Source organism: Palaemon carinicauda, chromosome 38 (assembly GCF_036898095.1).
Source record: "Palaemon carinicauda isolate YSFRI2023 chromosome 38, ASM3689809v2, whole genome shotgun sequence".
NCBI lineage: Eukaryota > Metazoa > Arthropoda > Malacostraca > Decapoda > Palaemonidae > Palaemon > Palaemon carinicauda.
Window position 1 is genome coordinate 38,025,958 of NC_090762.1, and position 26,874 is coordinate 38,052,831.

Below are 26,874 nucleotides of genomic sequence, written 5' to 3' on the forward strand. Positions count from 1 at the left end.
CCCCCAACCTTAGCTCACAAGGATGGTAAGGTTGCAGACAATAATGGCACTAACGAGTCTGAGCGGGACTCAAACCCCCGTCTGGCAAACACCAGACAGAGACGTTACCAATCAGGCCACAACAACCCTAAAAGAGATTACTTCCTATATTTTACCTGAAACTCTTACGGAGGGAATTCTCTTGCCAAGCAGTACAGTAGCCCTTTCCTCCTCTCTCTCGTCTTCCGCACACCAGCCATGGCTCTCCTCAAAGGTAAAATGCTAATTAATTTGTTAATATTTCTATCTTTTCTTGTGAATTACTATTTGTTCCAACACGAAGTACTTACCTTGAACTACTTTCTTAGGAGTATCTGGGATCTCCTTCCCATCCGACCAGAGTTTTGTGTAGTTTACCCTAAACCCATTTTCTATGAGGGGTAACCTCAGGCGGAGTGATACGCGCCTTAAGGCTAACCCCGGGTCAGAGAGCATGTTTGCTCAGGTCTCGACCTCCAGTAAGTTCTCTGGTCGCGTCGCGATATCATCTTGCTGCTCTCCTAATCCTAGTGTGACTTTGTGTGTCCCCGACCCCTTTGTCTCTCACGCGGTACCCACATGGTCCCTTTGTGCTTTCCCTGTGCGTTCTTGTGTCTCGTGGTGCTTTCTCCTGCTTCATGGAGCACCCTCGCCGTTGTCCTTGGCCTATGGCCGGTAAATCGTGTGGAGCGTTTCTCTCGAAACCCGAAGTTGACCCCCACTCCTTGTTTTCCTCGTACAGGGGCAGTGTTTGAGTGTTTGTTCCCCTTCCGCCACGTGTCCAGAGTGCGAGTCCTGGAATGAGGTGCAGTGGGTGCGGTATAGCACCAAGGAGAAGAAGGAGGCAAAGAAGTCGCCTAAGAAGTCGCCTAAGAAGCCGAGCGTTCCTTCCTCCCTTGCTTCGCCGGGCGTCTCACCGGACCGAGCTTCCCTTCCACCCTCCCCTACCCAGAGTAGGGGACGAGGTAAGTCCGTTGCGGGTAAGAGGCCCGCGGCCCTTCCCCAAGAGTCTGAGCTTCAGGATAATGGGGTTGTGGCGTCGTTCCAGGCGAGTGAGGGGCCTGAGGGAGGGGCGGGAGTGTGTACGGGAGACGGAGTCCTGGTGCAAGCAGGTCACATTTCCTCTGATGACCCCATGTGGGGGAAAAATTTACCTAATTCTCCTCCAGCCTCTTGGGCGTGTTTTTCAGGCACTAATGCAGCCGAGGGCGATGTCGAGAAGGAGCTTTCCCCGCCGTCGGACCCCACTGCGTGGGTTCCCCCCAAGACGCCTTTCAGGTCACCACTGAGGATGGAGGAAGGCTTCGGGACCTGGTCCCCCACGGAAGAGCCTCCACGTTCCCCCCCAGCGCCGTCGGCCACATTCCAGGAGGTTTTTCAATATTAAACTTAGCCGGTGATTATATAAGCTGCAGCTCTGCTGCCCGACAGAAAAACTCTACGCTCAAAATCCGCCAGCGATCGCTATGCAGGTAGGGGGTGTACTTCAACAGCGCCATCTGTCGTGCAGGTACTCAGTACTCAATGTAAACACAGAACTCAATTTTCTCTCTGTCGTGCCACCGGCAAGACCTACTAAATTCGCTGTTGCTTACTGGATTGGTTTTCACATATTTTGGTGAAGTACACATTTCTAGTTTTGAGCTTTTGCTTTGCAGACGTTATCTTCAATACATCCTTGCATTCTTTTGTTGATTTTGGATTATTTGTTGACGACTTTGGATAGATTTTGAATTCCCCTTTGACTAATTCAAAATGGCTGACCCTTCTCAAGTCCCTAAGTTCAGGAAATGTAATGCTAGGGACTGTTCAAGGCGTCTTCCGAAGGCCTCTATCGATCCTCGCACCGTTTGTTCCAATTGTCGGGATAAGACCTGTCAATTGGAAGATCGATGTGAGGAATGCGTTGGGCTTTCGGAATTCGATTTCATCGAATTCCAGAAATACACACGTAGGCTAGAGAGAGATAGAGTCAGGAGAAGTTCATCTCGCTCCGTTGAATTTTCCTCTCCTCATGCCCCACAACCTATTCCTTCCCCTGTAGTGGTTGCTCCTGATCCCCCTTCTAGCACTCAACAACCTTCGATGGCAGATATGATGCGTGCCATCCAGGCTCTGGGTGAGAGAGTCGAGTCATTGGCTAGTGACCGTAACCAACTCATGGCAGACGTCAAGGAGTTGAAGTGTAAGAGTGCAGTGGGTAGTGACAAAGTGAGTGGTAGTGTTGTGGAAAGTGTTGTGGATAGTGTTGCGCTTGAGGGTTCGTCTGTTCGTGCCTGTCGTCCTCCCAGTCCGGGACCTCTTGCAAGCTCCCAAGCCCAGGGGAGAAGCAATGTCGTACGACCAAAGGGTTCGAGAGGCTTTAATCAGTGAACAGACGTTCCCTCCGTGGTTTCGGGCGTATCTAACCAAGATCGCCCCACCCACACGAAGACGAGAGAGCCCATTTATTCCTTGTCTGCGGAAGAGGTTTCTCGAAAGAAACCATGGACCAAGGTCTCGCTGCCTCTTAAGCGCAAGTCGGTCCCTTCCGCGCAAGTCCAACGGCCCAGTTGTAGCCACTGGGTCAGTTCGGACTCACTGCAGTCTTCCGATGACTGCTCACCTCCTAAGAGAGGCAAAGCGGTACCGCATCAGGCAGTAGCACCGTCTGTTGCCGCACCTGCTCCTGTAGACCCTAAGTGGTCTTTGCTGCAGACCATGCAGTCACAGTTAACGTCATTGATGCAGGACTTTCGTGCGGAGAAGGTTGACGCTGCACCAACCTCTAGCCTACAACCACCCACGGTGGTGCGTCCAGTGGACGCTGAGGCTACCTTCTCCCGCACTCCAGCTGTGAGAGTCCCGCCACCCATGCGTTCCAGTGTACCCTGCCAGCCGCATGTTGACGTTCAGCGACGCACGGAACCTTCCGTTGACGTTCGCGAGTTACAACAACAGCCTAAGTTGTTTTGTTTTGACGCGGTGCGTCAACCTCCGCAACCCAGTGTGGTTTCCTCTACTCGCCCACAGCAGACTAGACAGTCTGGAGTAGACGCTTTGCGTCCCCGCGCTGCTATGGTTGTTACCAGTTCACAGACTGGGCAACAGTTCCATGACGTTGCGTCCGGTTCAGTCACGCGTGCACCCGTGCTGCCGGACTCAGCTGACCAGCCGATTCCTACTCCTTTGCCGCTTCCTCCTCAGTTTTCAGATGATGGACTCTCTGATGATGACGACGCTGCCCACATTGACGACCCGCATACGGACATCGATGAACCCAAGACCACGCAACCCTCCTTGGACTTTAGGAAAGTTCTTGCACTGTTCAGGGAGATGTATCCTGATCAGTTTGTATCTGCGGCCCCACGCTCTCCTCCATCTGAGTTTGCTTTAGGCACGCAGTCATCAGCGCCTGCCTTTACGAAACTCATCCTCGCCCGCTCGTCCAAGAGAGCTTTACGAGTGTTGGGAGATTGGATGCAGTCCAAAAAGAACCTTGGGAAGACAGCATTTACGTTTCCCCCTGCGAGACTCTCTTCCAGATCGAGCGTCTGGTATGCCACGGGAGAAGTTCTCGGCTTGGGAGTTCCTGCCTCTGCCCAGGGCGACTTCTCAAGTCTAGTAGACTCTCCCCGCAGGCTAGCCATGAGACGCTCTAAGATATGTTGGTCTCCTTCAGACTTAGACCATCTGTTGAAAGGAGTGTTCAGAGCCTTCGAGGTTTTTAACTTTTTGGACTGGTGTCTGGGAGCTTTGAGCAGGAAGATCTCCCCTTCTGACAAGGAAGCTTCCTTGCTCATTATGTCCTGCATGGACAAGGCCATACGTGACGGATCCAGTGAGCTTGCGGCTTCGTTCGTTTCCGGGGTCCTCAAGAAACGGGAAAACCTTTGCTCGTTCCTGTCAGCTGGAGTAACACCGTGTCAGAGATCGGAACTTCTTTTCGCTCCTCTCTCAAAGTGCCTCTTCCCAGAGGAATTGATAAAGGAGATTGCTGCCTCCTTGATTCAGAAGGACACCCATGACCTGGTTGCGTCCTCTGCCCGCAAAGCCACCCCTTTGCCTACCGTATCTAGACCCAGGATGGACACTCCAGCGTCCAGATTCATTCCGCCCTTTCGTGGCAGAGCCTCCAGCAGAGGAGGTGCTCGTGCCGAAGGGAGACGTGGGAAGAAGAAAGGTACCAAGTCCTTTAAAGGCAGAGTCTGACTGCCACCTTCTTCAGACAGCAGTGGGAGCCAGACTCAAGAACTTCTGGCAGACCTGGGAGAAAAGGGGCGCAGATGCACAATCTGTGAAGTTGCTCAGAGAAGGGTACAAGATCCCGTTTGTCCGCAAACCCCCTCTAGCAACGTCTCCCATCGATCTCTCTCCCAGGTACAAAGAGGAAGACAAGAGACTAGCTTTGAAGCAGGAGGTGTCTCTCTTGCTACAAAAGGGAGCGGTAGTCAAAGTCCGGGACCATCAATCCCCGGGCTTCTACAACCGTCTCTTCTTAGTGGTAAAGAAGACAGGAGGGTGGAGACCGGTGCTAGACGTCAGTGCGCTGAATGTCTTTGTCACAAAGCAGACGTTCGCCATGGAGACCACAAAGTCAGTTCTAGCAGCGGTCAGAAAGGAAGACTGGATGGTCTCTTTAGACCTAAGGGACGCATACTTTCACGTCCCCATCCACCCAGAATCCCAACCTTTTCTGAGATTCGTTTACGACAAGGTTGTCTACCAATTTCAAGCCCTGTGCTTTGGCCTAAGCATGGCTCCTCTTGTGTTTACGAGGCTGATGAGGAATATTGCCAAATTCCTGCATTTAGCGGATATCAGAGCTTCCCTCTATTTGGACGACTGGCTTCTAAGAGCTTCTTCCAGTCGTCGCTGTCTGGAGAATCTAAAGTGGACTCTAGATCTGATCAAGGAATTGGGTCTCCTGGTCAATATGGAAAAGTCCCAACTGGTCCCATCCCAAACTATAGTGTATTTAGGGATGGAGATTCACAGTCAAGCTTTTCGGGCTTTTCCGTCGGCCCCCAGAACAAGTCAAGCCCAGGTATGCATCCAGAACATGCTAAAGAAGAAACGATGTTCAGTCAGACAGTGGATGAGTCTGATAGGGACGCTATCATCCCTGGAACAGTTCGTTTCGTTAGGGAGACTACACCTCCGTCCCCTTCAATTTCATCTAGCTGTTTACTGGAAAAAGGACAAGACGCTAGAAGCGGTCTCGATCCCGATTTCCGAGAAGATGAAGTCAGCACTGACTTGGTGGAAGGACAGTATCAACTCAGAGAGGGTCTGCCCCTGGCTGTTCAGACCCCCAACCACGTTCTCTTCTCGGACGCATCGGACACGGGCTGGGGTGCGACATTAGACGGTCGGGAATGCTCGGGAACGTGGAACTCGAATCAAAGAACGTTACATATCAACTTCAAGGAGCTACTGGCAGTTCATCTGGCCTTGAAAAGCTTCAAGTCCCTCCTTCAAGGCAAAGTGGTGGAGGTGAACTCGGACAACACCACGGCCTTGGCGTACATCTCCAAGCAAGGAGGGACCCATTCTATGACGTTGTACGAGATCGCAAGGGACCTCCTCACCTGGTCAAGAGATCTAAACCTTTCTCTAGTAACGAGGTTCATACAAGGCAATATGAATGTCATGGCGGATTGCCTCAGTCGGAAGGGTCAAATCATCCCAACAGAATGGACCCTACACAAGGATGTGTGCAAGAGACTATGGGCCACATGGGGCCAACCTACCATAGATCTCTTCGCAACCTCGATGACCAAGAGGCTCCCAATATATTGCTCACCGATCCCGGACCCAGCAGCAGTTCATATAGATGCCTTTCTACTGGATTGGTCCCACCTAGACCTTTATGCATTCCCCCCGTTCAAGATTGTCAACAAGGTACTGCAGAACTTCGCCTCTCACGAAGGGACAAGGTTGACGTTAGTTGCTCCCCTCTGGCCCGCGAGAGAATGGTTCACCGAGGTACTTCAATGGCTGGTGGACGTTCCCAGAACTCTTCCTCTAAGAGTGGACCTTCTACGTCAGCCACACGTAAAGAAGGTACACCCAGACCTCCACGCTCTTCGTCTGACTGCCTTCAGACTATCGAAAGACTCTCTAGAGCTAGAGGCTTTTCGAAGGAGGCAGCCAGGGCGATTGCTAGAGCAAGGAGGACATCCACTCTTAGAGTCTACCAGTCGAAGTGGGAAGTCTTCCGAAATTGGTGCAAGTCGGTATCAGTATCCTCGACCAGTACCTCTGTAACCCAAATAGCTGACTTCCTATTATACCTGAGGAAAGAAAGATCTCTTTCAGCTCCCACTATCAAAGGTTACAGAAGCATGTTGGCAACAGTCTTCTGTCACAGAGGCTTAGATCTTTCCAACAACAAAGATCTACAGGACCTCCTTAAGTCTTTTGAGACCACGAAGGAGCGTCGTTTGGCTACACCTGGATGGAATTTAGACGTGGTACTAAGATTCCTGATGTCAGAAAGGTTCGAGCCACTACAATCAGCCTCCTTTAAAGATCTCACTTTAAAGACTCTTTTCCTGGTTTGCTTAGCCACAGCTAAAAGAGTCAGTGAGATTCACGCCTTCAGCAGGAACATCGGATTTTCATCTGAAACGGCTACATGTTCTTTACAGCTTGGTTTTCTAGCCAAAAACGAGCTACCTTCTCGCCCTTGGCCGAAATCGTTCGACATTCCAAGCCTTTCAAATATGGTTGGAAATGAACTAGAAAGAGTCTTATGCCCTGTTAGAGCTCTTAAGTTCTATTTAAGACGAACTAAATCTTTACGAGGACAGTCAGAAGCTTTATGGTGTTCTATTAAGAAACCTTCTTTACCTATGTCAAAGAATGCAGTTTCCTATTATATCAGACTGTTGATACGAGAAGCTCATTCCCATCTGAATGAAGAAGACCATGCTGTGCTGAAGGTAAAGACACATGAAGTTAGAGCTGTCGCTACTTCAGTGGCTTTTAAACAGAATAGATCTCTGCAGAGTATAATGGACGCAACCTATTGGAGAAGCAAGTCAGTGTTCGCGTCTTTTTATCTTAAAGATGTCCAGTCTCTTTACGAGAACTGCTACACCCTGGGACCATTCGTAGCAGCGAGTGCAGTAGTGGGTGAGGGCTCAACCACTACATTCCCCTAATTCCATAACCTTTTTAATCTTTCTCTTGAAATGTTTTTTATTGTTGTTTTTGGGTTGTCCGGAAGGCTAAGAAGCCTTTCGCATCCTGGTTGATTTGGCGGGTGGTCAAATTCTTTTCTTGAGAAGCGCCTAGATTAAAGGTTTTGATGAGGTCCTGTAGTATGGGTTGCAACCCTTGATACTTCAGCTCCTAGGAGTCGCTCAGCATCCTAAGAGGATCGCGAGGCTCAGTAAGGAAGACGTACTTAAAAAAAAAAAAAAAAAGGCAGAGTAATTGTTCAAGTCGACTTCCTTACCAGGTACTTATTTATTTTATGTTTGTTATTTTGAATAACTGCTAAAATGAAATACAAAATCCTTAGCTCATAATAATGTAAACAATTAATGCTGGTCTCTACCCACCCCCCTGGGTGTGAATCAGCTTATATAATCACCGGCTAAGTTTAATATTGAAAAATGTTATTTAAAATAAATTTTTGAATATACTTACCCGGTGATTATATATTAAAGGACCCTCCCTTCCTCCCCAATAGAGACCCAGTGGACCGAGGAGAAAATTGAGTTCTGTGTTTACATTGAGTACTGAGTACCTGCACGACAGATGGCGCTGTTGAAGTACACCCCCTACCTGCATAGCGATCGCTGGCGGATTTTGAGCGTAGAGTTTTTCTGTCGGGCAGCAGAGCTGCAGCTTATATAATCACCGGGTAAGTATATTCAAAAATTTATTTTATTATAAAAATAACATTTTTCTACAGGCGTCGCTGTCCACGGAGCGTCGAAGGAACCCTCCTACACCAGCGCGAGAGGCGAGATCATCGAAGAGGGCCTACAAGTCTTCGGTCTCCTCAGTGGAGGAGCTTTCCTGCTCCTCGGAGGACGAGGCGCTGAGGAAGCTCAGGAGACAGCAGGAGAAGTCCCACAGGAAGCTGTCGCGCTCTCGCTCTCGCTCTAGATCGCGCCACGAGAGTCAGCACCCAGGATCCCCCAGGAGGAAATGGAGGAAAAGTGCCTCCCCAGACGGTGAGTGGGTGATGATTCACCGTGACAGGCTGCTGGAGTTAGCTGCGGCGCCGGGCCCTTAAAGTTGGCGCCCGAGGACGCGCTCCCCAGATAGGTACTCATCCGGCAGCAGTAGCAACCGACAGAGGGATCCATCCTTGCAGGTTCCAGTCGACAGGCGTAAGTCCGCGAAGGTTCCGGCTCCATCCGCCCAGAGGAGAGAGTCGCCCCTTCGGTCTGGCAGCCGAGTCCTGACCTCAAAAGCTCACCTAGCTTGTCACGAGTGTGACCTACGGCTCCCCTTGGCGGGCAGGCCCGCAGATACGCGGACCTCCGGAACGGGTGATAGACCTAGGACGGAGGCCCCCGTCCCGACAGCGATGCCCATCCTTCAGCGAGAACCCCCGCAAGAGGGTCGGTCCAAGAATCCCCTACGTACGGTGGCCTCTGCCGGAGTAACCCCGTCGCATGTGTCAGCGCGCCCTTCGGAAGAGCTCGACGACCACTGAGAGGGTTTGGCAGCGGAGGTATCGGCCAATCGGAGGATAATAGGCTTCATCAGGAGCCACCACAGGCTGGACGAGCCGGAGCCCTCCTCCGAAGAATCATGGCGTTCTAGTCTCAATAGACTAGTGGCCCTCCTTGGCTCTTCCTTTAGCAAGGGACGTGAAGTTGGGTAGAGCCCATGTGGACAAGGTCGTGGCCAACCACGTCGAGGCTCCCAAGAATCAGAGTGTTTCCAAACTGCTCCAGGGCCTGAAGTCCCAGATTAAGTTTTACCTCCCAGAGGGACAGCGAGCAGGCGCCTGTGCACTGGAGCTGGCACTTGCCGTGTTGGGGCAGGGAGCCTCGGAAGAGAGGGCGTCGACAGCTCCGATCTGCTTCTCTCCTTCGGAGGCGATCATGATGGAGGAGATTTCGAAGGACTTGGTCAATGTCTCCTCATGGCTGGACTGGTGGGCCTCTACCCTGGTGGGCGTCCAGTCCTCATACGATCTCACGGTACCAAAAACTCAGGCCTTACTCAAGGAACTTATCAGCTCGGGAGGTAAGGCCCTAAAATTCCTCTCCTACCAGTCACTAGCTATGGCCGCCAACTGGGTTCTGCGGAGGAGGGACACGGTCTTGAGTAAAATCAGAAGGCGGCTTCCGGACAGAGAGGCCAGGTCTCTGAGAAGCCTGACCCTGTGGGACGACGCTATCTTTCCCCTGAAGGCAGCGGAGGAGTCGATTGAGAGGGTTAGGAAGATGAAGGACCCGAACAAGCCCGGACCACACCCGGTCAGAATGCCGGCGTACAGAAGGTCCACTGCCGACATGCCTCTCCCTCCTCAGGCCTCTCCTAGCCAGCCCAGGAGAGACAACTCTTCTACGGCCTGGTCCCAGTCGTCTCAGCGCTCCCGTAGGGGAGCAGCCTCGGCCCAAACCGCCTGTAGACCATCGTTCTCAGCGTTCAGAAGGGGACGTTCAGGCCGCACCTCAAGGAGAAGATAGGAAGGGAGGCGCCCCACTCCTGCCAAAGCCTCAGGTCGGGGATGCCTCAAACATTCTTGGCAAGCATGGGAAGACCACGGGGCAGACCCGTGGACTGTGACAGTACTAAAGGAAGGGTACAGGTTGCCCTTCCTAGCGGACCCTCCACCTCTGATGCCAGACCAGCAGGCGGAGTGGCTAGCCCCCAAGGACCCCTTGAAAAAGACAGCTCTGCAGGGAGAGGTCTCAGTGATGTTGGCAAAAGGGGTAATGGAACCTGTCCTGGACCCAGGTCCGGGGTTCTACAGCAGGCTGTTCCTGGTGGAGAAAGCGACAGGAGGGTGGAGACCGGTCATAGACCCCTCAGCCCTCAACAAGTTCGTTTGCAAGACCGACTTCAAAATGGACACTCCGAAGTCGGTCTTGGCGTCCTTGAGAGAAGGGGACTTCATGATGTCAGTAGATCTCAAGGACGCTTACTTCCAAATCCCGGTTCATCCCTCCAGCAGGAAGTACCTACGGGTAAAATGGGGTACCCAAACATTGCAGTTCAAGACCCTCTGCTTCGAGCTGTTCGCAGCCCCACAGGTCTTCACGACGGTCTCAATCTGGGCACACGAACAGGGCATTCGCCTGATTCGGTACTTAGACGACTGGTTGTTACTTTCAGCCTGAGAGGAAGTACTGAAGGAGCAAGGCGTGAAGCTGCTGCGGTTCTGCAACGTTCTGGGGATCACCATCAACCTATAGAAGTCCCAACTGATACCCTCCGCCAGGATGACCTACCTCGGAATGGTCCTCGATTCCCGGTTGGTGAGAGCCTTCCCCTCCTCGGAAAGGCTGGACAACTTAGACCAGGTCCTCCGCCCCTTCCTGACGGACCAACCCAGGAGGGCGAAGGACTGGCAGAGACTGGTAGGCCACCTTGTGTCGGAAAAACTGGTCCCCCAGGGCAGGCTGAAGCTCAGGGAGGTTCAGTGGAACATGAAAGAGAGCTGGAACCAGACGGACTCCCCCCACAGTGTGGTCCCGGTGTTCCCGAAGACGAAACAGGTCCTAGAAGGGTGGGGCTGCAGGACGAACACCTTCAAGGGGATGCCCTTTGCAGACGAGCCCCCGGAGATGCTCCTGTTCACGGACGCATCGAAGAAGGGGTAGGGTGCCCATCTCCTAGGGAAGTCAGCAAGAGGGAGCTGGACGGCCCAAGAGAAGACCCAGCACACAAACGTGCTAGAGATGAGGGCAGTACGAAGGGCGTGCCAGGAGTTCGTCCACCTACTCCGGGGAAACACAGTGGCTCTCATTTGCGACAATGCCACGGTGGTAGCGTACATAAAAAAACAGGGAGGCCTAAGGTTGAAGGAGCTGTGCGTCCTCACGTAAGAACTTCTGGAGTGGGCCGAAGTGGAGCAGATCAGAATCTCGGCAAGGTTCATTCCGGGGAAAAGGAACGTCCTCGCCGACGGCCTCAGCAGGATGGGGCAAGTGGTAGGGTCCGAATGGTCTCTGCACCCTGGAGTAGCCAGAACCGTCATTCAAAAATGGGGTTCGCCGGTGATGGACCTCTTCGCAACGAGGTTGAACACACAACTCCCCGTGTTCTGTTCTCCTGTGCCAGACCCAAAAGCGGTGTTCGAGGGCAACTTCCAAATATCCTTGGGACAATCTCGACGTGTACGCTTTTCCCCCCTTCTGGATGCTCAGGTAGGTCCTCAACAGAGTAAGAAGGGCAGACAACCTGTGGATGACTTTGGTAGCGCCCTGGTGGCCGGAGAGAGAATGGTTCGTGGACCTAAGGGAGCTAGCACAACAGCTGCCCTGGCTCCTTCCGGACAGGCCAGACCTTCTCCGGCAACCACACTTCCAAAGATTCCACAAGAATCCTCGGTCCCTTCGCCTTCAGGCGTGGAGGTTATCGAGCGCCTCCTGAGGAGGGAGGGCTATTCGTTGAATACAGCAACAAGGATGTCGGGCTACCTGAGACGATCATCAGCAGCGGTCTACCAGGCTAAGTGGGCCACTTTTACCAAATAGTGCACCGCTCGAGACATCAGGCCCCTGAAGGCCTCCATCCCGCAGATAGCGGACTTACTAGTTTACCTCAGGGACGTGGTCAACATGTCCATCCCGGCCATCAAGGGAGTCTGTGCTGCTCTGGGCCAAGTTTTTCTCCTGAAGGGCATAGACCTGGGTAACTCCAGGCATATCTCAATGCTCATTAAAAGTTTTGAACAATCATGCCCCCCGCAAGCTGTGAAGGTGCCACAATGGGATGTGGCAAGGGTCCTGAAAATGTTATCCGAACCCCCGTTCGAGCCCCTGAAAGACATCGTGGACAGGGATCTCGCTCTCAAGACGGTTTTCTTGCTGGCGTTAGCTTCAGCTAAACGGGTGGGCGAGATCCATGGTCTGTCCTACGAAGTGGCTCACTCGAAAGGTTGGCGGGAAGTCACGTTCAAGTTCGTCCCTTCCTTCGTAGCGAAGACCCAGAATCCTGCCGTGTGGGACACCAGGTTTAAAGGTTTCTCAATTCTGGCAATCCCCCGGTTGGACGACTTGAAGGATTTGCGCCTGTGCCCTGTCAGGGCATTGAGGAAATACTTGGAGAGGACAGCCAGACTCTGGCCCGAGATCAAAAGCCTTTTTGTTTCCACAGGCCCCGATAAGAAGCCAGTCTCGAAAAACACCATCTCCTTCTGGCTGCAGCAGGTCATCATCAGGGCCTACAGTAAGGCAGAAATCCCCCTGCCGGGAAAGCCCAGGCTCCATGACATTAGGGGCCTTAGTACATTGGCTTTCGAGAAGAATATGGCAGTGGGCCAGATCCTGAGGGCAGGCACCTAGGCGAACCAGTCTACCTTCACTGCTCACTATTTAAAGGACTACTCAAAAAAATCCCTGGACGGGTTCTCGATAGGTACCGTTGTTTCCGCGCTCCAAACGGTTTAAAGGCATAGCCTGTGATAACCGCGGGTAACAAGCACAAGAGACACAGGTTCGTCCCTTAAACCCACTTGTACTTCCTTCCCCTTTTTCCGCTTCAAGTGGGCTCTGAGAGGGCCCTGAGCCGGAGACAAGTTCCTCAACGGGGGGAAGACATGTCCCCTAGGATTTCTTGCACAGGTGAGTTTCTCAGACACTAAGATGGGTTTTTGTGTAGTTTCCTCTCGCTCGATTTTCTATGGGGTCAACACGACCTAGCCTCCTTTCTAGGTCTCTGGATATTGCTCAGTAGGGTCTCAAGAACTGTTTAGTGCCCCGCCCATCTCCTAAAGTATAAGTCTCCTGAGAAAGTAGTTCGAGGTAAGTACTTCGTGTTGGAACAAATCACAAATTTTAAGTAATTTGTATTTTTCCTAACAGTACTTACCTCGAACTATTTTCGGGTAATGGCCCACCCTGCCTTCCCCGAGTGTCCCCTGGTATTCTTAGAGACCGTAGCTATCAAGAACTTACAGGAGGTCGAGACTTAAGCAAGCATGCTCTCTGACCCGGGGTTATCCTCAGGGCGCGTATCACTCCACCTGAGGTTACCCCTCATAGAAAATGGGTTTAGGGTAAACTACACAAACCTCTGGTCGGATGGGAAGGAGATCCCAGATACTTCTAAGAAAGTAGTTCGAGGTAAGTACTGTACTGTTAGGAAAAATGATATTTTAATTATAAAATAAATTTTTGAATATACTTACCCGGTGAATATATAGCTGCAACTCTGTTGCTCGACAGACAAACTCTACGGAAAAAACTCGCCAGTGATCGCTACACAGGTTGCAGGTGTGCCCAACAGCGCCATCTGTCGACCAGATACCCAGCTCTTATGTAAACAAAGACTCAATTTTCTCCTCATCCCACTGCGTCTCTATTGGGGAGGAAGGGAGGGTCATTTAATTTATATATTCACCGGGTAAGTATATTCAAAAATTTATTTTATAATTAAAATATCATTTTTAAATATTTAACTTAGCCGGTGAATATATAGCTGATTCACACCCAGGATGGTGAATAGAGACCAGTAATATATGTTTACATTTTATGAGCTAAGAGTTTTTTATTTCATTTTAGAAGTTATCAAAATAACAAAAACAAAATAAATAGGTACCTGGTAAGGAAGTCGACTTGAACAATTACTCTGCCTTTTAAGTACGTCTTCCTTACGGAGCCTCGCGATCCTCTTAGGATGCTGATCGACCCCTAGGAGCTGAAGTATCAAGGGTTGCAACCCATACAACAGGACCTCATCAAACCCCTAATCTAGGCGCTCTCAAGAAATGGCTTTGACCACCCGCCAAATCAACCAGGATGCGAAAGGCTTCTTAGCCTTCCGGACAACCCATAAAAACAACATTAAAAAACATTTCAAGAGAAAGATTAAAAGGATATGGAATTAGGGAATTGTAGTGGTTGAGCCCTCACCCACTACTGCACTCGTTGCTACGAATGGTCCCAGTGTGTAGCAGTCCTCGTAAAGAGACTGGACATCCTTTAGATAAAATGACGCGAACACTGACTTGCTTCTCCAATAGGTTGCGTCTATTATACTTCGCAGAGATCTATTTTGCTTAAAGGCCACGGAAGTTGCAACAGCTCTAACTTCGTGCGTCTTCACCTTAAGCAAAGCTCGGTCTTCCTCACTCAGATGTGAATGAGCTTCTCGTATTAACAGTCTGATAAAGTATGATAAAGCATTCTTTGACATAGGCAAAGATGGTTTCTTAACTGAACACCATAAAGCTTCAGATTGGCCTCGTAAAGGTTTGGTACGCTTTAAATAGAACTTAAGAGCTCTCACAGGGCATAAGACTCTCTCTAGTTCATTGCCTACAATCTCCGATAAGCTGGGAATATCGAAAGATTTAGGCCAAGGCCGAGAAGGCAGCACATTTTTGGCTAGAAAACCAAGTTGTAGCGAACAGGTGGCTTTTTCTGACGAAAATCCGATGTTCTTGCTGAAGCCATGAATCTCACTGACTCTTTTAGCTGAGGCTAAGCATACCAGGAAAAGAGTCTTTAGAGTGAGATCTTTCAGGGAGGCTGATTGTAGCGGCTCAAACCTGTCTGACATGAGGAATCTTAGTACCACGTCTAAATTCCAACCAGGGGTAGCCAAACGACGCTCCTTGGTGGTCTCAAAAGACTAAAGGGGGTCTTGAAGATCTTTATTGTTGGAAAGATCTAAGCCTCTATGCCGGAAGACCGATGCCAACATGCTTCTGTAGCCCTTGATAGTGGGAGCTGAAAGGGATCGTCCTTTTCTCGGGTATAAGAGAAAATCAGCTATTTGAGCTACAGAGGTACTGGTCGAGGATACAGAACTGACTTGCACCAGTTTCGGAAGACTTTCCACTTCGATTGGTAGACTCTAATGGTGGATGCTCTCCTTGCTCTAGCAATCGCACTGGCTGCCTCCTTCGAAAAGCCTCTAGCTCTCGAGAGTCTTTCGATAGTCTGAAGGCAGTCAGACGAAGAGCGAGGAGGCTTGGTGTACCTTCTTTACGTGAGGCTGACGTAGAAGGTCCACCCTTAGAGGAAGACTTCTGGGAACGTCTACTAGCCATCGAAGTACCTCGGTGAACCATTCTCTCGCGGGCCAGAGGGGAGCAACTAACGTCAACCTTGTCCCTTCGTGAGAGGCGAACTTCTGCAGTACCTTGTTGACAATCTTGAACGGTGGGAATGCGTAGAGATCCAGATGTGACCAATCTAGGAGGAAGGCATCTATATGTATTGCTGCTGGGTCCGGGACTGGGGAGCAATAGATTGGAAGCCTCTTGGTCAGCGAGGTTGCAAAGAGATCTATGGTTGGTTGGCCCCAAGTGGCCCAAAGTCTCTTGCACACATCCTTGTGGAGGGTCCATTCTGTTGGAATTACTTGCCCTTTCCGACTGAGACAATCTGCTATGACATTCAAGTTGCCTAGGATGAACCTCGTTACTAGGGAGATGTCTTGACCTTTTGACCAGATGAGCAGGTCCCTTGTGATCTCGTACAACGTCAGTGAGTGGGTACCTCCTTGTTTGGAGATGTACGCCAAGGCCGTGGTGTTGTCTGAGTTTACTTCCACCACTTTGCCTCGAAGGAGAGACTTGAAGCTTTTCAAGGCCAGATGTACTGCCAACAGCTCCTTGCAGTTGATATGCATGCTCCTCTGACTCGAGTTCCACAGTCCTGAGCATTCCCGACCGTCTAGTGTCGCGCCCCAGCCCACGTCCGATGCGTCCGAGAAGAGAACGTGGTTGGGAGTCTGAACAGCCAGGGGAAGACCCTCTCTTAGGTTGATATTGTCCTTCCACCAAGTCAGACAAGACTTTATCTTTTCGGAAATCGGGATCGAGACCGCTTCTAGCGTCTTGTCCTTTTTCCAGTGAAAAGCTAGATGGTATTGAAGAGGACGGAGGTGTAGTCTTCCTAGTGACACAAAATGTTCCACGGATGACAGCGTCCCTACCAGACTCATCCACAGCCTGACTGAGCAGCGTTCCTTCTTCAGCATCTTCTGGATGGATAGCAGGGCTTGATCTATTCTGGGGGCTGATCGTCTTGTTGTTCAGCAACGTCCTCATCAGATAGTTCCTCATTCGAAAACTGATGAGGAAACGGCAATGGAGTGGGCAACGTCTGGCTCGCTGAGTCCGGTCGCACTGGTGCATGCGTGACGGAGCCGGACGCAACATCATGGAACTGCTGCACAGTCTGTGAACTGTCAACAACCATGGGTGCGCGAGGAAGCACAGCGTCCACCCGAGACTGTCTAGACCGTCTGGGTTGTGCAGTCAACACCATACCGGGTTGCTGAGGTTGACACACTGCGTCAAAACAAGTCACCTCTGCTGGTTGTTGAACGTCCTGAACGTCAACAACCACCTCCGAGCGTCGCTTAACGTCAACGTGCGGCTGGCAACCCACACTGGGTCGCATCGGTGGAGGAACCACCTCAACTGGTAGACGCGAGAAGGTTACCTCAGCATCAACAGGACGCACAACCGACCGGTTGGAAGGTTGTTGGCCAGAAGGTTCGGCAGCAACCTTCTCCGCATTAAAGTCCTCTATCAAGGACACAAGCTTGGACTGCATGTCTTGCAGCAAAGCCCATTTAGGGTCTATGGGAGCAGGTGCGGCAACAGACGGGGTTAGCGACTGAGGCGGTACCGCTTTCCATCCCTGAAAGCCTTGTTTATGCATGACATAATTGTACAGTAAAACTTCAAAGGCTCGAAAACAGCTGTGAAGTTGACCTGTAAAAAACTTGGAGCGTCTCCTGGCCAGGCGCCAGGGAGAGTTTACGAGATTTGAGAAGTCTATCTGGGCAGAGGCATGAACTCCCAAGCCGAGAACTTCTCTCGTGTCATATCAGACTCTCTCTCTATAAGCCAGTTTAAAAGAAGGGAAAGCAAAGGCTGTATCCCCCAAACTCCTCCTGGTGATAAACCAGTCGCCTAGCAAACGTAAAGCTCTCTAGGAGAGCGAGAGAGCACTAGCTTATGAACAACGGCTTCGAAGTAGCTAGGCCTAGTGTAAGCTCTGACGTTTAGGCGAACGAGGAGCAGCAGTTACAAAAAGATCCGGACAAAGATCCTTAAAAAAATCATCATGATTTAATTAAAGTCCATAGAGGGATAAGCAGCTTTAGGCTCCTCTCCATCTGACAGAGTCCTCAAGGGAATATCAGTAGGAGGAGGAACAGCAACTTCCTCATCTACAGGAACCTTGTCCGATAAAAGCTGAGTCTCAAGCAAGGGAGAGACCTACCGTGGTGGCAATGCTTTACAAGCAGAGTCCACACCCACTGGTGCATTAGTAGTGGACCAGGACGCAACGTCATGTAACTGCTTGACAGTCTGTGAACTGTCAACCACAACAGGTGCGTGAGGACGCACAGCGTCCACTCGAGACTGCTTTGACTGCCTAGACTGAGCAGTCAAAACAACTCTAGAATGCGGAGGTTGACGCACAGCGTCAAAACAAGTCAACTCAGATTGTAGCGAACGTCTTGAACGTCAACAGGAGCATCAGCAAGTGGCCTAACGTCCAAATACGGCTGAAAATCCACACGAGACCGCATCGAGTGTGGTTCTAAACAACCTGGCTGACGTGACATAGCTACGCCAACGTCAACAGGAAGCACAAAGGAACGTTAGGTTGGCTGAAAGCCAGGATATCGATGAGATAAACGGCTAGACTCAACGGACTAATCGGCAGAATAGTCTTCCATAAGGGAGGCAAGCATATTCTGCATGTCTTGCCGTACAACCCAATAAGGATCAACGGAAATGGTTGTGGTAAGAGACAAGGGTAACGTCTGTGACCGCAACACTTTGCCAACAAAAAAGACTCTCGGAGTCTGTGTTACGCTTTTGTTAGGCGGCGAGCAGTTATCCGATGACTGCATAGGGTCAGAGCTGTCCTAATGGCTGTAACCAGGATGCTGGACCTGTCCTGAAAGGACTGACTTTCGCTTAAGGGCTTCGAAACCTTGTGACAGGTTTCTTATGAGAAAAGCCTTCGGATGACAAGGAGAAAAAACGTCTCTCTCGTCTTATGGTAGGGGAGATCTTGGTAAGATACACCCGATACCATAGAGGGAAACGTCTGTTCGTTGATCAAGGCCTCTCGAACCCATAAGTCGTTCGACATTATTTCTCCCCTGGGCTTGGGAGCTTGCAAGAGGTCCCGGACTAGGTGAACGACAGGCACGAACAGACGAACCCTCGCACGCAACTCTGTAACACTTAGCGCAATATCACTTTATCACTTCAATTTTCTGTTTTGCACTTATTTCACTGAAATCGAGACTTTTACTGATTTCTACCTGAAGCACGCAATTCTACCCTTCATCAAAAGGTAGTAATTGCGAAATCAGTCGTATAATGCAAGCTCATTAATACCAGCAAAAAACAGAAAACATATTTTAAGATAAAAAATTCAGTGGCTGGGGAAGAGACTAAACACTAGATCATATAAACTACGTTTTCAATCTCTCACCGCACATAGCCTGGGGACGAGAATAAAAAACTAAAAACGTTTTATCCTTTCTCCCCGTACAGAGACTAGGGACGAGAGTAACTCGAGAACAACGTAACCCGCTTGAACGGAACGTTTTTTGGGCTCAAGCCATGGCGTCCTGATGGAAGGATCCTTTTTGGTAGCTTCCTTGGGTAATCACTACTAGGATTTTCCTAGAGAATTAAACCACAGGTTATCACAGAATTCTAACTTCTGGAGCGAGTATCCTAAGGGTTTCCCCTTAGGACATCGTGTATCAACAGGGGACACGCATGTATAAACGTGCCACATAGCTATCTGCACCCCATATAGAGTTAACGCTTCAATATGGCGGACAGGGAGTGGCTGGGAGCTGAGCCGCAGCCAATCTAGATGTGGCGATATCGGTACTCGCGATGTAAACAGACGGACGCCATTGCTTTTGATGACGTCACGTCCGTCCTCATTCCTTTTGCTAGTAGCTCGCTCGATTGGACGTGTTTTTCCCTTTGTGCGACTTTATCTGCTTGCATCCTCGCCATGTCTCAACCTTCAGCTTCACCTTCTTCTGGAAAGTTGAGTACAAAGGTTTAAGTATTGTTTAAATAAGCTCTGACCTTAAAGTAAATCTTACTTTTCGAGATATTTGCATATTTGTGGCAGAGCTTTGCCAGACCGGTCAGCGCCATTTTATGACGCTGCTGTTGCTTGCATGCCTTATTTAGTTAGCCGCAACAGCCTTACCAGTATATAAATCACTAATCAGCGCTATTAGTTATTTAGTCTTCATAGCTAGGAACTTTTATCGTGTTTTTGACGCTTTAGTTAGGGTCTTCGCTGACCCCATACCAGTAGGCTTTGATTAGCCCCTAGGCCAGTGAGCCTATACCAGTGTTAATGCATGATATTTCAGTGATCCTAGTGTTAGTTATGAAGATTTTGGCATTATTTTACAATACCATTGACAGTGATGCAAGTGTTTTTTCGCCTTCAGGGACCATATAGGGGGTAGGTTATCTTGAGTGCCTTGTTAACCTTACCTTATGATAGGTCCCCTATATGCTCTCTTCATCCCCAGCCCTGGGCTTCCCTCTGGTAATCTTGTACCCTATTACATGTGATAGGACAAGACTCCTCAGAGTACTGTATCGCCTCCCCACCTAAGGGAATGACCCCTCCCTTAGTGTTGCGGGCCTTAAAGGTAGGATCACCTCCTTTAAGCTGAATCGGTCCTTGACCTTTTCCTTGCGATACGTCTTCTCCCTTCCTTGATTAGGGTCTAACAACCCTAATCCAGGTTAGGTTGGGAGGGCTGGTTTATGTACCTTGCTGAAATATACGCGTGCACCGTTTTTTCAGTTGGTCCACCTACTATAGGTTAGGGTGAGCATCTCCCTTCCTAGGTGGCCGCTCTGGTGCATAACCCATCCTTTCTTATAAGAAGACCCTTTTCCCCCCCAACCTATCTCTTGCCTAGCCTAACCTACCAGTAGGTTAGGCTTCATATGTCCCCTGTCCTACACTCCACCCTAGGCTGGAGTGCTGGACCCCGTGGTGCTCCCAGTGTTGTCCGCTCTGATACATAGACCTTCCATAGTGCTATGGAGTCAGTTATCAATTGGTCGACATGAAGAGTCTCCACCCCTTCTTTGGGTACACCCTGTCCTCTCTTGGACTGCCTTAGCCCCCGGCCCTTGCGGCCCCTGCTTAGGATGATAGATTCACCTCTATCATGGTGGTACTTTTTCCAGAGGTGTCTTGACTAGGCTAATACAGCCTTGCCATCCCACCTCCATCTTTGGTGCTTGTCCCTTGCCGCCTCTACCCCGGCATTACCGCCGCTACGGGTGACTTCCTTATCCTTGCCGCCTTCCCCCGAGTGCCAGGGGATCGCCGCCGGCCGCTGGCTTACCGCCGTGGCCTCTCCATTCCCTCATAGCCTCGGCACACTGCCGACCCCTCCCGGAGTGCCGGCACTAGCAGCCGGCCCCCGGCCCCGGCTATGCTCCCTTATCCTTACCCCTGTCACCCTCCGACTGCCTCCGGCTGCCGGAACCGCCGCTCCTTGCCGGCGGCCGCCACTACCGGCTGCCGCCACCCTGGCTTCTTTTGACCATAGTATGATCATTCTTGAATGCCAGAAACTCTGCTCGAGCGGCTTCCGGCGTGCCGGGGGTAGGCCGGACCCGTCCGGAGGCGGCAAGATGCCTTGCACCCCTTCTCTCAGCTATCTTTACTAGCGATAGCTCCCAAAAAACCGCACCTAGACGGTTTGTTAACGCAGACAAACTGGTACGGAATCGTACACTTTGTTCAGTTTTCACTCTGTCTTCTTGCGTGTTTCATCTTTCCAGCACGCTACGTGTAATTGGCACGTCTGGTTGCCGGAACCTTACTAGGATCTCATGATCCCCAGACTTCTTGATAAGATTTCAAGCCTAGTCTATAATATGGTTATTCTAGATGGAATTCCCATTATCAAGACACCTTCCATGGAGGCCTACGGCCACCTGGGACTGTCTGATGCTACGGCAACCAGCCGGGCGGGTTACACGAGGCATGCGTCTGTCTCCTTTCACCCACCCTTCTGTGCATCACAATTAACTTATGTTAATATTAACTTGTTAATAATTAACTTTATATACGAGCCATATTATGACTCTACAATACTCATCGTCTCTTTCTTTTACAGGAGGAGTACGTCAAGTGTGACCACGACTTCTGCGCGGTCCGTCGGCCACACTTCTATGGACACACGGCGTGTAGGACACACGCCCCTTGTGCTCACAAGAGAGGGGATCTCAAGTACTGGGGCCCCACCACCTGTTCGGTCTGCCAAGAATGCTTACAGAAAGCATTCTATGATCCTCCCTCAGCGGAGATTCGGGACACTGCTCGGGACAACCTACGCAAGTGGGTACGTGGCTTTCAAAAGAACGCCACTGGACCATACCTAGCCACAGAAGAAATGAGGTCTTTGCTGTTCCCAAAGGCCTCACTAGACTCAGTGGTCCCAGTCGAACAGATCCCCGTAGTCCAGATTACAGTGGAACCTGATACTGTCATGGCTCAGACCATGAATGATTGTCACCTGGATTCAGAACATGATGAACACATGTCAGAGATCTCGGAGGACACCGAGAAAACCCTTATGGCCCAGGGTGAAGGGGAGGATGATGAAGAAGAGGACCGGGTAGTATATACCGAGTCCGATAAGGAGGATGCCCCTCCCTCCATCCCCCCTCCTGCTCCTACACCGACGGAAGTGTCTCTCCCGTCTACGTCCTCCACCACGACTCCTCTACCTATGACACAGGATATGATTCGGCTCATTGAATCCGTGATGGAGCAGAAGCTCCAAGAAACTCACAAGATCATTCGGTCGATGGGAGGTTCCAAGGAATCTCGCAAAATCTCCATCAAGGACCTCCCCGCATGCTCGAGCGACAATCCGTGGCGATTCGCCGAGCATATGGTCATCGCTGACGACAAGATCTTCGTCAGCGATAAGATCGGTTCCATACCCCTGGAAGAAGTGGAGTTCTTCCCCCGCTTTGAGGCGTATCCGGACTGTTACGTCCGTCTACGTTCAGAACCATCCTCAAAGGAAGAGACCGAACCGAAGGAGAAAATAGTGTTCGATCTCTCGAAGGCCCAGGCTATGCTTGCCAAAGCGCTTAAGAGCAGAGGCTTTACCTGCTCTGGACTTCCGGCTCTGAGCAAGAAGTACCCCACCTACGTTGCGCCCGATGAAGTGGTGATACCCTTCACGGAAAAGGCCTTCGCTGCCTGCCTTAAGGCTGTAGAAGAATGGAAATCCTGCCCTGCATTGGAGGAAGGCAGACCTTTCTCCGCAGCCACCCCGCCCGACACCAAACACTGGAAGGATGTGCAACACACCTTCGTGGTGGGCAAACTAGATCCTGACGTTGCTGGACGTCAGTTTAATGAGGACCTCCCCAAGCTAAACGAACACCTCCTTCGTAGGGAACAGGAAACTAAGGAGAGGCTGGCAGCATCTCTCACTCTCCAGGTCCAGATGGACGTAATGGCTGGTGACACCAGAGTCCCTGACCATTACATGGTCCTTGCCAAATCTCATATGGCAACCTTAGTCAAGGATCTGTACCACTTCATGCGAGCTCGTAGAGCCTGCAGAGAATTCGTGTTCTCCAGTGCCACTGTCAGACACGAACCCCGGAAACTGATTGCCTCCAACATCTGGGGCAAGTACCTCTTCCCGTCTGATCTAGTGAAAGATATCACAGACAAGGCCGCATCTGAGAACAGGAACCTTCTCAACAAATGGGGCATGTCTAGGAAGAGAAAGCCCTCTCAGGATGACGGTCCTCAGCCTAAGAGGAAGCAGTCGAAGCATAGACCCCAGCAACGTCAGCACAGACGTCAGTTTCCGGCACCCGCTACTCCCCAAGTGGCCGCTCAGCCGCCACAGACCTTTCAGTTGGTCCCACAGCCGGTTTTGTCCTCATCACCGGCCTTCAACCCCGCCTTCGAGCAGCACTCCACTACCTTTCGTCCCAAGGGTAGAAGCTCAGGCAGGGGTTCCGGCAGAGATTCCTCTCGCCGGCCCTCCAGAGGCAGAGGAGGACAGGGAGCTAGCGGCCGAGGCAGCAAGTCCTCGGGACCCCAGAAGCAATGAAGTGCTTCCGGTGGGAGGAAGACTCCGCCACTTCCAGGATCGCTGGACCTTCGACTCCTGGGCACACAGCATCATCAAGAAAGGTCTGGGCTGGAGCTGGGCACAACCACCCCCAACCTTCCAGCAATTCTTCCAACGTTCAACCCCCCCCCTGGAAGAATATGTGCTAGACCTCTTGAACAAGAAGGTGATAAGAAGGGTGAAGTCCACAAGGTTCTAAGGGAGACTGTTTTGTGTTCCCAAGAAAGACTCAGACAGACTCAGAGTCATTCTGGACTTATCCCCCCTCAACGTATTCATATCGAACAACAAGTTCAAGATGCTGACTCTTCAACAGATCAGAACCCTCCTGCCTCGAGGGTCTTTCACGGTCTCGATAGACCTGGCGGACGCATACTGGCACATACCAATGAACCATCACGCTTCCTCCTACCTAGGATTCCGACTCCAACGGAAAAGCTATGCCTTCCGGGCCATGCCCTTCGGACTCAACGTGGCCCCTCGGATATTCACAAAGCTAGCGGACGCAGTAGTACAACAGCTCCGCATCCGAAACGTCCAGGTGATGGCCTACCTCGACGACTGGCTAGTGTGGGCGCCCTCGCCCGAGGATTGTATAGAATCCTGCAGAAAAGTTACCCAGTTTCTCGAACACCTGGGATTCCAGATAAACGCGAAAAAGTCTCGCCTATCTCCAGCTCAGAAGTTCCTATGGTTAGGCATCCACTGGAATCTTCAGTCACACCGCCTTTCCATTCCAGCAAAGAAAAGGAAGGAAATAGCAGGGTCTGTCAAGCGACTGTTGAAATCCAAACGGATCTCGAGACGCCAGCAGGAACAAGTTCTAGGCTCTCTACAGTTCGCCTCGATCACAAACCCAGTGCTTCGTGCACAGCTAAAGGATGCAGCGGGAGTCTGGAGACGTTCCGCATCCATCGCTCGAAGAGACCTCAAGAGACGGCTCCCAAGCAGACTTCGACTTCTTCTAAAGCCGTGGTCAGAAGCGAGGGCCCTAAAAAGGTCCCTTCCTCTCCAACACCCACCTCCATCTCTCAACATCCATACGGACGCTTCGTTGGAGGGTTGGGGAGGTCACTCCCACCAAAAACAGGCTCAAGGCACTTGGTCTCCCCTATTCAAGACGTTTCACATCAACATCTTGGAGGCCATGGCGGTTCTTCTGACGCTGAAGAAACTCTCCCCGCCCCCGTCGATACACATTCGCCTGACCCTGGACAGCTCTGTGGTAGTGCGTTGTCTCAATCGCCAGGGCTCAAGATCGCCCAAGATAAATCAGGTGCTCCTGACAATCTTCCGTCTGGCAGAAAGGAAGAAATGGCACCTGTCTGCAGTTCACCTACAAGGATTCCGCAATGTGACAGCGGACGCTCTATCTCGGACAAACCCGATAGAGTCGGAATGGTCTCTAGACGCAAGATCATTCTCCTTCATCTCTCACCGAGTCCCAGAACTCCGGATCGACCTCTTCGCAACGAGCGACAACCATCAACTTCCTCGATATGTAGCCTCGTACGAGGACCCCAAAGCGGAAGCAGTGGACGCCATGACCTTGGATTGGAACAGATGGGCCAAGATTTACCTGTTCCCTCCCACCAATCTTCTGCTGAAAGTCCTCTCCAAATTGAGAACCTTCAAAGGGACAGCAGCTCTAGTGGCTCCCAAGTGGCCCCGCAGCAACTGGTACCCCTTGATCCTGGAGATGCAGCCAACGCTGATCCCCCTCCCGGACCCAGTTCTCTCCCAGCAAATACAGAAGTCGACTGTCTTCGCTTCATCATCGAAAATCAAGGACCTTCATCTCATGATTTTCTCACCCTAGCCGCTAAGAAAAGGTTTGGGATTTCGAAGAAGAGTCTAGACTTCCTCGAGGAATACAAGACCGAATCTACGAGAAGGCAATACGAATCGTCTTGGAGGAAATGGGTCTCCTTCGTCAAGGCAAAGAACCCCTCGAAAATCACCATAGATTTTTGCATGTCCTTCTTCATTCACCTTCATGGACAAGGCTTGGCAGCCAACACGATTTCTACTTGCAAATCGGCCTTGACTAGACCTTTGTCATACGCCTTCCAAATAGATCTGTCTAGCGACATCTTCAACAAACTACCGAAGGCCTGTGCCCGTTTACGACCGGCACCCCCTCCGAGACCAATCACTTGGTCTCTAGACAAAGTTCTCCACTTTGCCTCCAACTTGGACAATGATTCATGCCCTCTTAAGGACCTGACTCAGAAAGTTATATTTCTCTTCGCTCTAGCTTCGGGAGCCCGAGTCAGCGAAATAGTGGCACTATCTAGAGAAGAGGGACATATCGTTTTCAACGATTCAGGAGACCTCTCCCTCTTCCCTGATCCGACGTTTCTCGCAAAGAACGAATTACCTACCAAACGATGGGGCCCGTGGAGGATATGCCCCTTGAAGGAAGATGCCTCTCTATGTCCAGTAGAGAGCCTTAAGGTCTATCTTCATAGAACTTCAAACTTTGGTGGAGGCCAACTCTTCAAAGGAGAAACATCGGGCAGCGACCTGTCACTGAAACAATTGAGAGCAAAAATCACCTACTTCATTCGCAGAGCGGATCCAGACAGTACACCCGCTGGTCATGATCCTAGGAAAGTCGCTTCGTCTCTGAATTTCTTTCAGAGTATGGATTTCGAAAGCCTCAAGAACTATACAGGCTGGAAATCCTCGCGTGTTTTCTTTAAACATTATGCGAAACAAGTGCACGAAGTGAAACATTTTGTGGTAGCCGCAGGTAGTGTTATGAAACCTGCTCTGAACTCTGCTTAGAACAGTGAGTTATTAGGGACTCTAACTCGTCGGGTGCCTATGTTGACCCTCAAGTGATACGTAGTGAAGCAGAAACCACCTTGTGTTTTCTTTAACTGTTCTTACCTCAGGTGAAATGTCATAGTAGATTACCACATGAGTGCTACATGCCACGTGCATGACGTGTGTTACATAAAGACTAACGTTCCATAGAACGAGTGCCTACTAATACTTGATTCTTCCCTTTCAGACTCAAGAGCACGCCTTTATGACTATGTACATTTTTATCAATGTAAATGTTTTTTACTATTTATTGCATGACATGTATTGATTTACCTGCAATTATATAATAAAATGTCTATTTTATTACTTGTGCGTCTCCCTTGCTCCTTTCTTACTATGAAATATACTAATTGTCATAGTTTTATTACCCTTTATTCTTGGTTAAGGAAAATGCCAGGATTTACTCCGGGCATTTATTTATATAGAGCAAGTAAGTTTCCTTAGCGAATACTTACTCAATTATGAAGATGAGTCAACTCCATGCACGAAGTGTACAACCACCACTTCTTCAAGTTTGTTTCGACGCGAATACCAAATCGCTCTGACTTATCTTATGGATCTCATTGTTCCTTCAGCCTATATGAATAGCCTTCCCATGACCACTTTGATCTCAGCATAGCCCGTGGGGACTTCCATGCCAGGGGGGCAGGAAGGCAACTGCCTCACGGTAGCTCTAGTATAGACCACTATGCTTTCGGCTCAATGTTTTAGCACTCACTTATAAAGGGGAAAAAGTCTACC

At 50.6% G+C, this 26,874-nt stretch overlaps 1 protein-coding gene across 1 annotated transcript in view; it reads left to right on the forward strand.

The window, feature by feature from the left end:
* LOC137630563 (uncharacterized) overlaps positions 1-26,874 on the forward strand; it is a 196,618-nt gene that overhangs the window by 116,921 nt on the left and 52,823 nt on the right. The window lies entirely within an intron of this gene.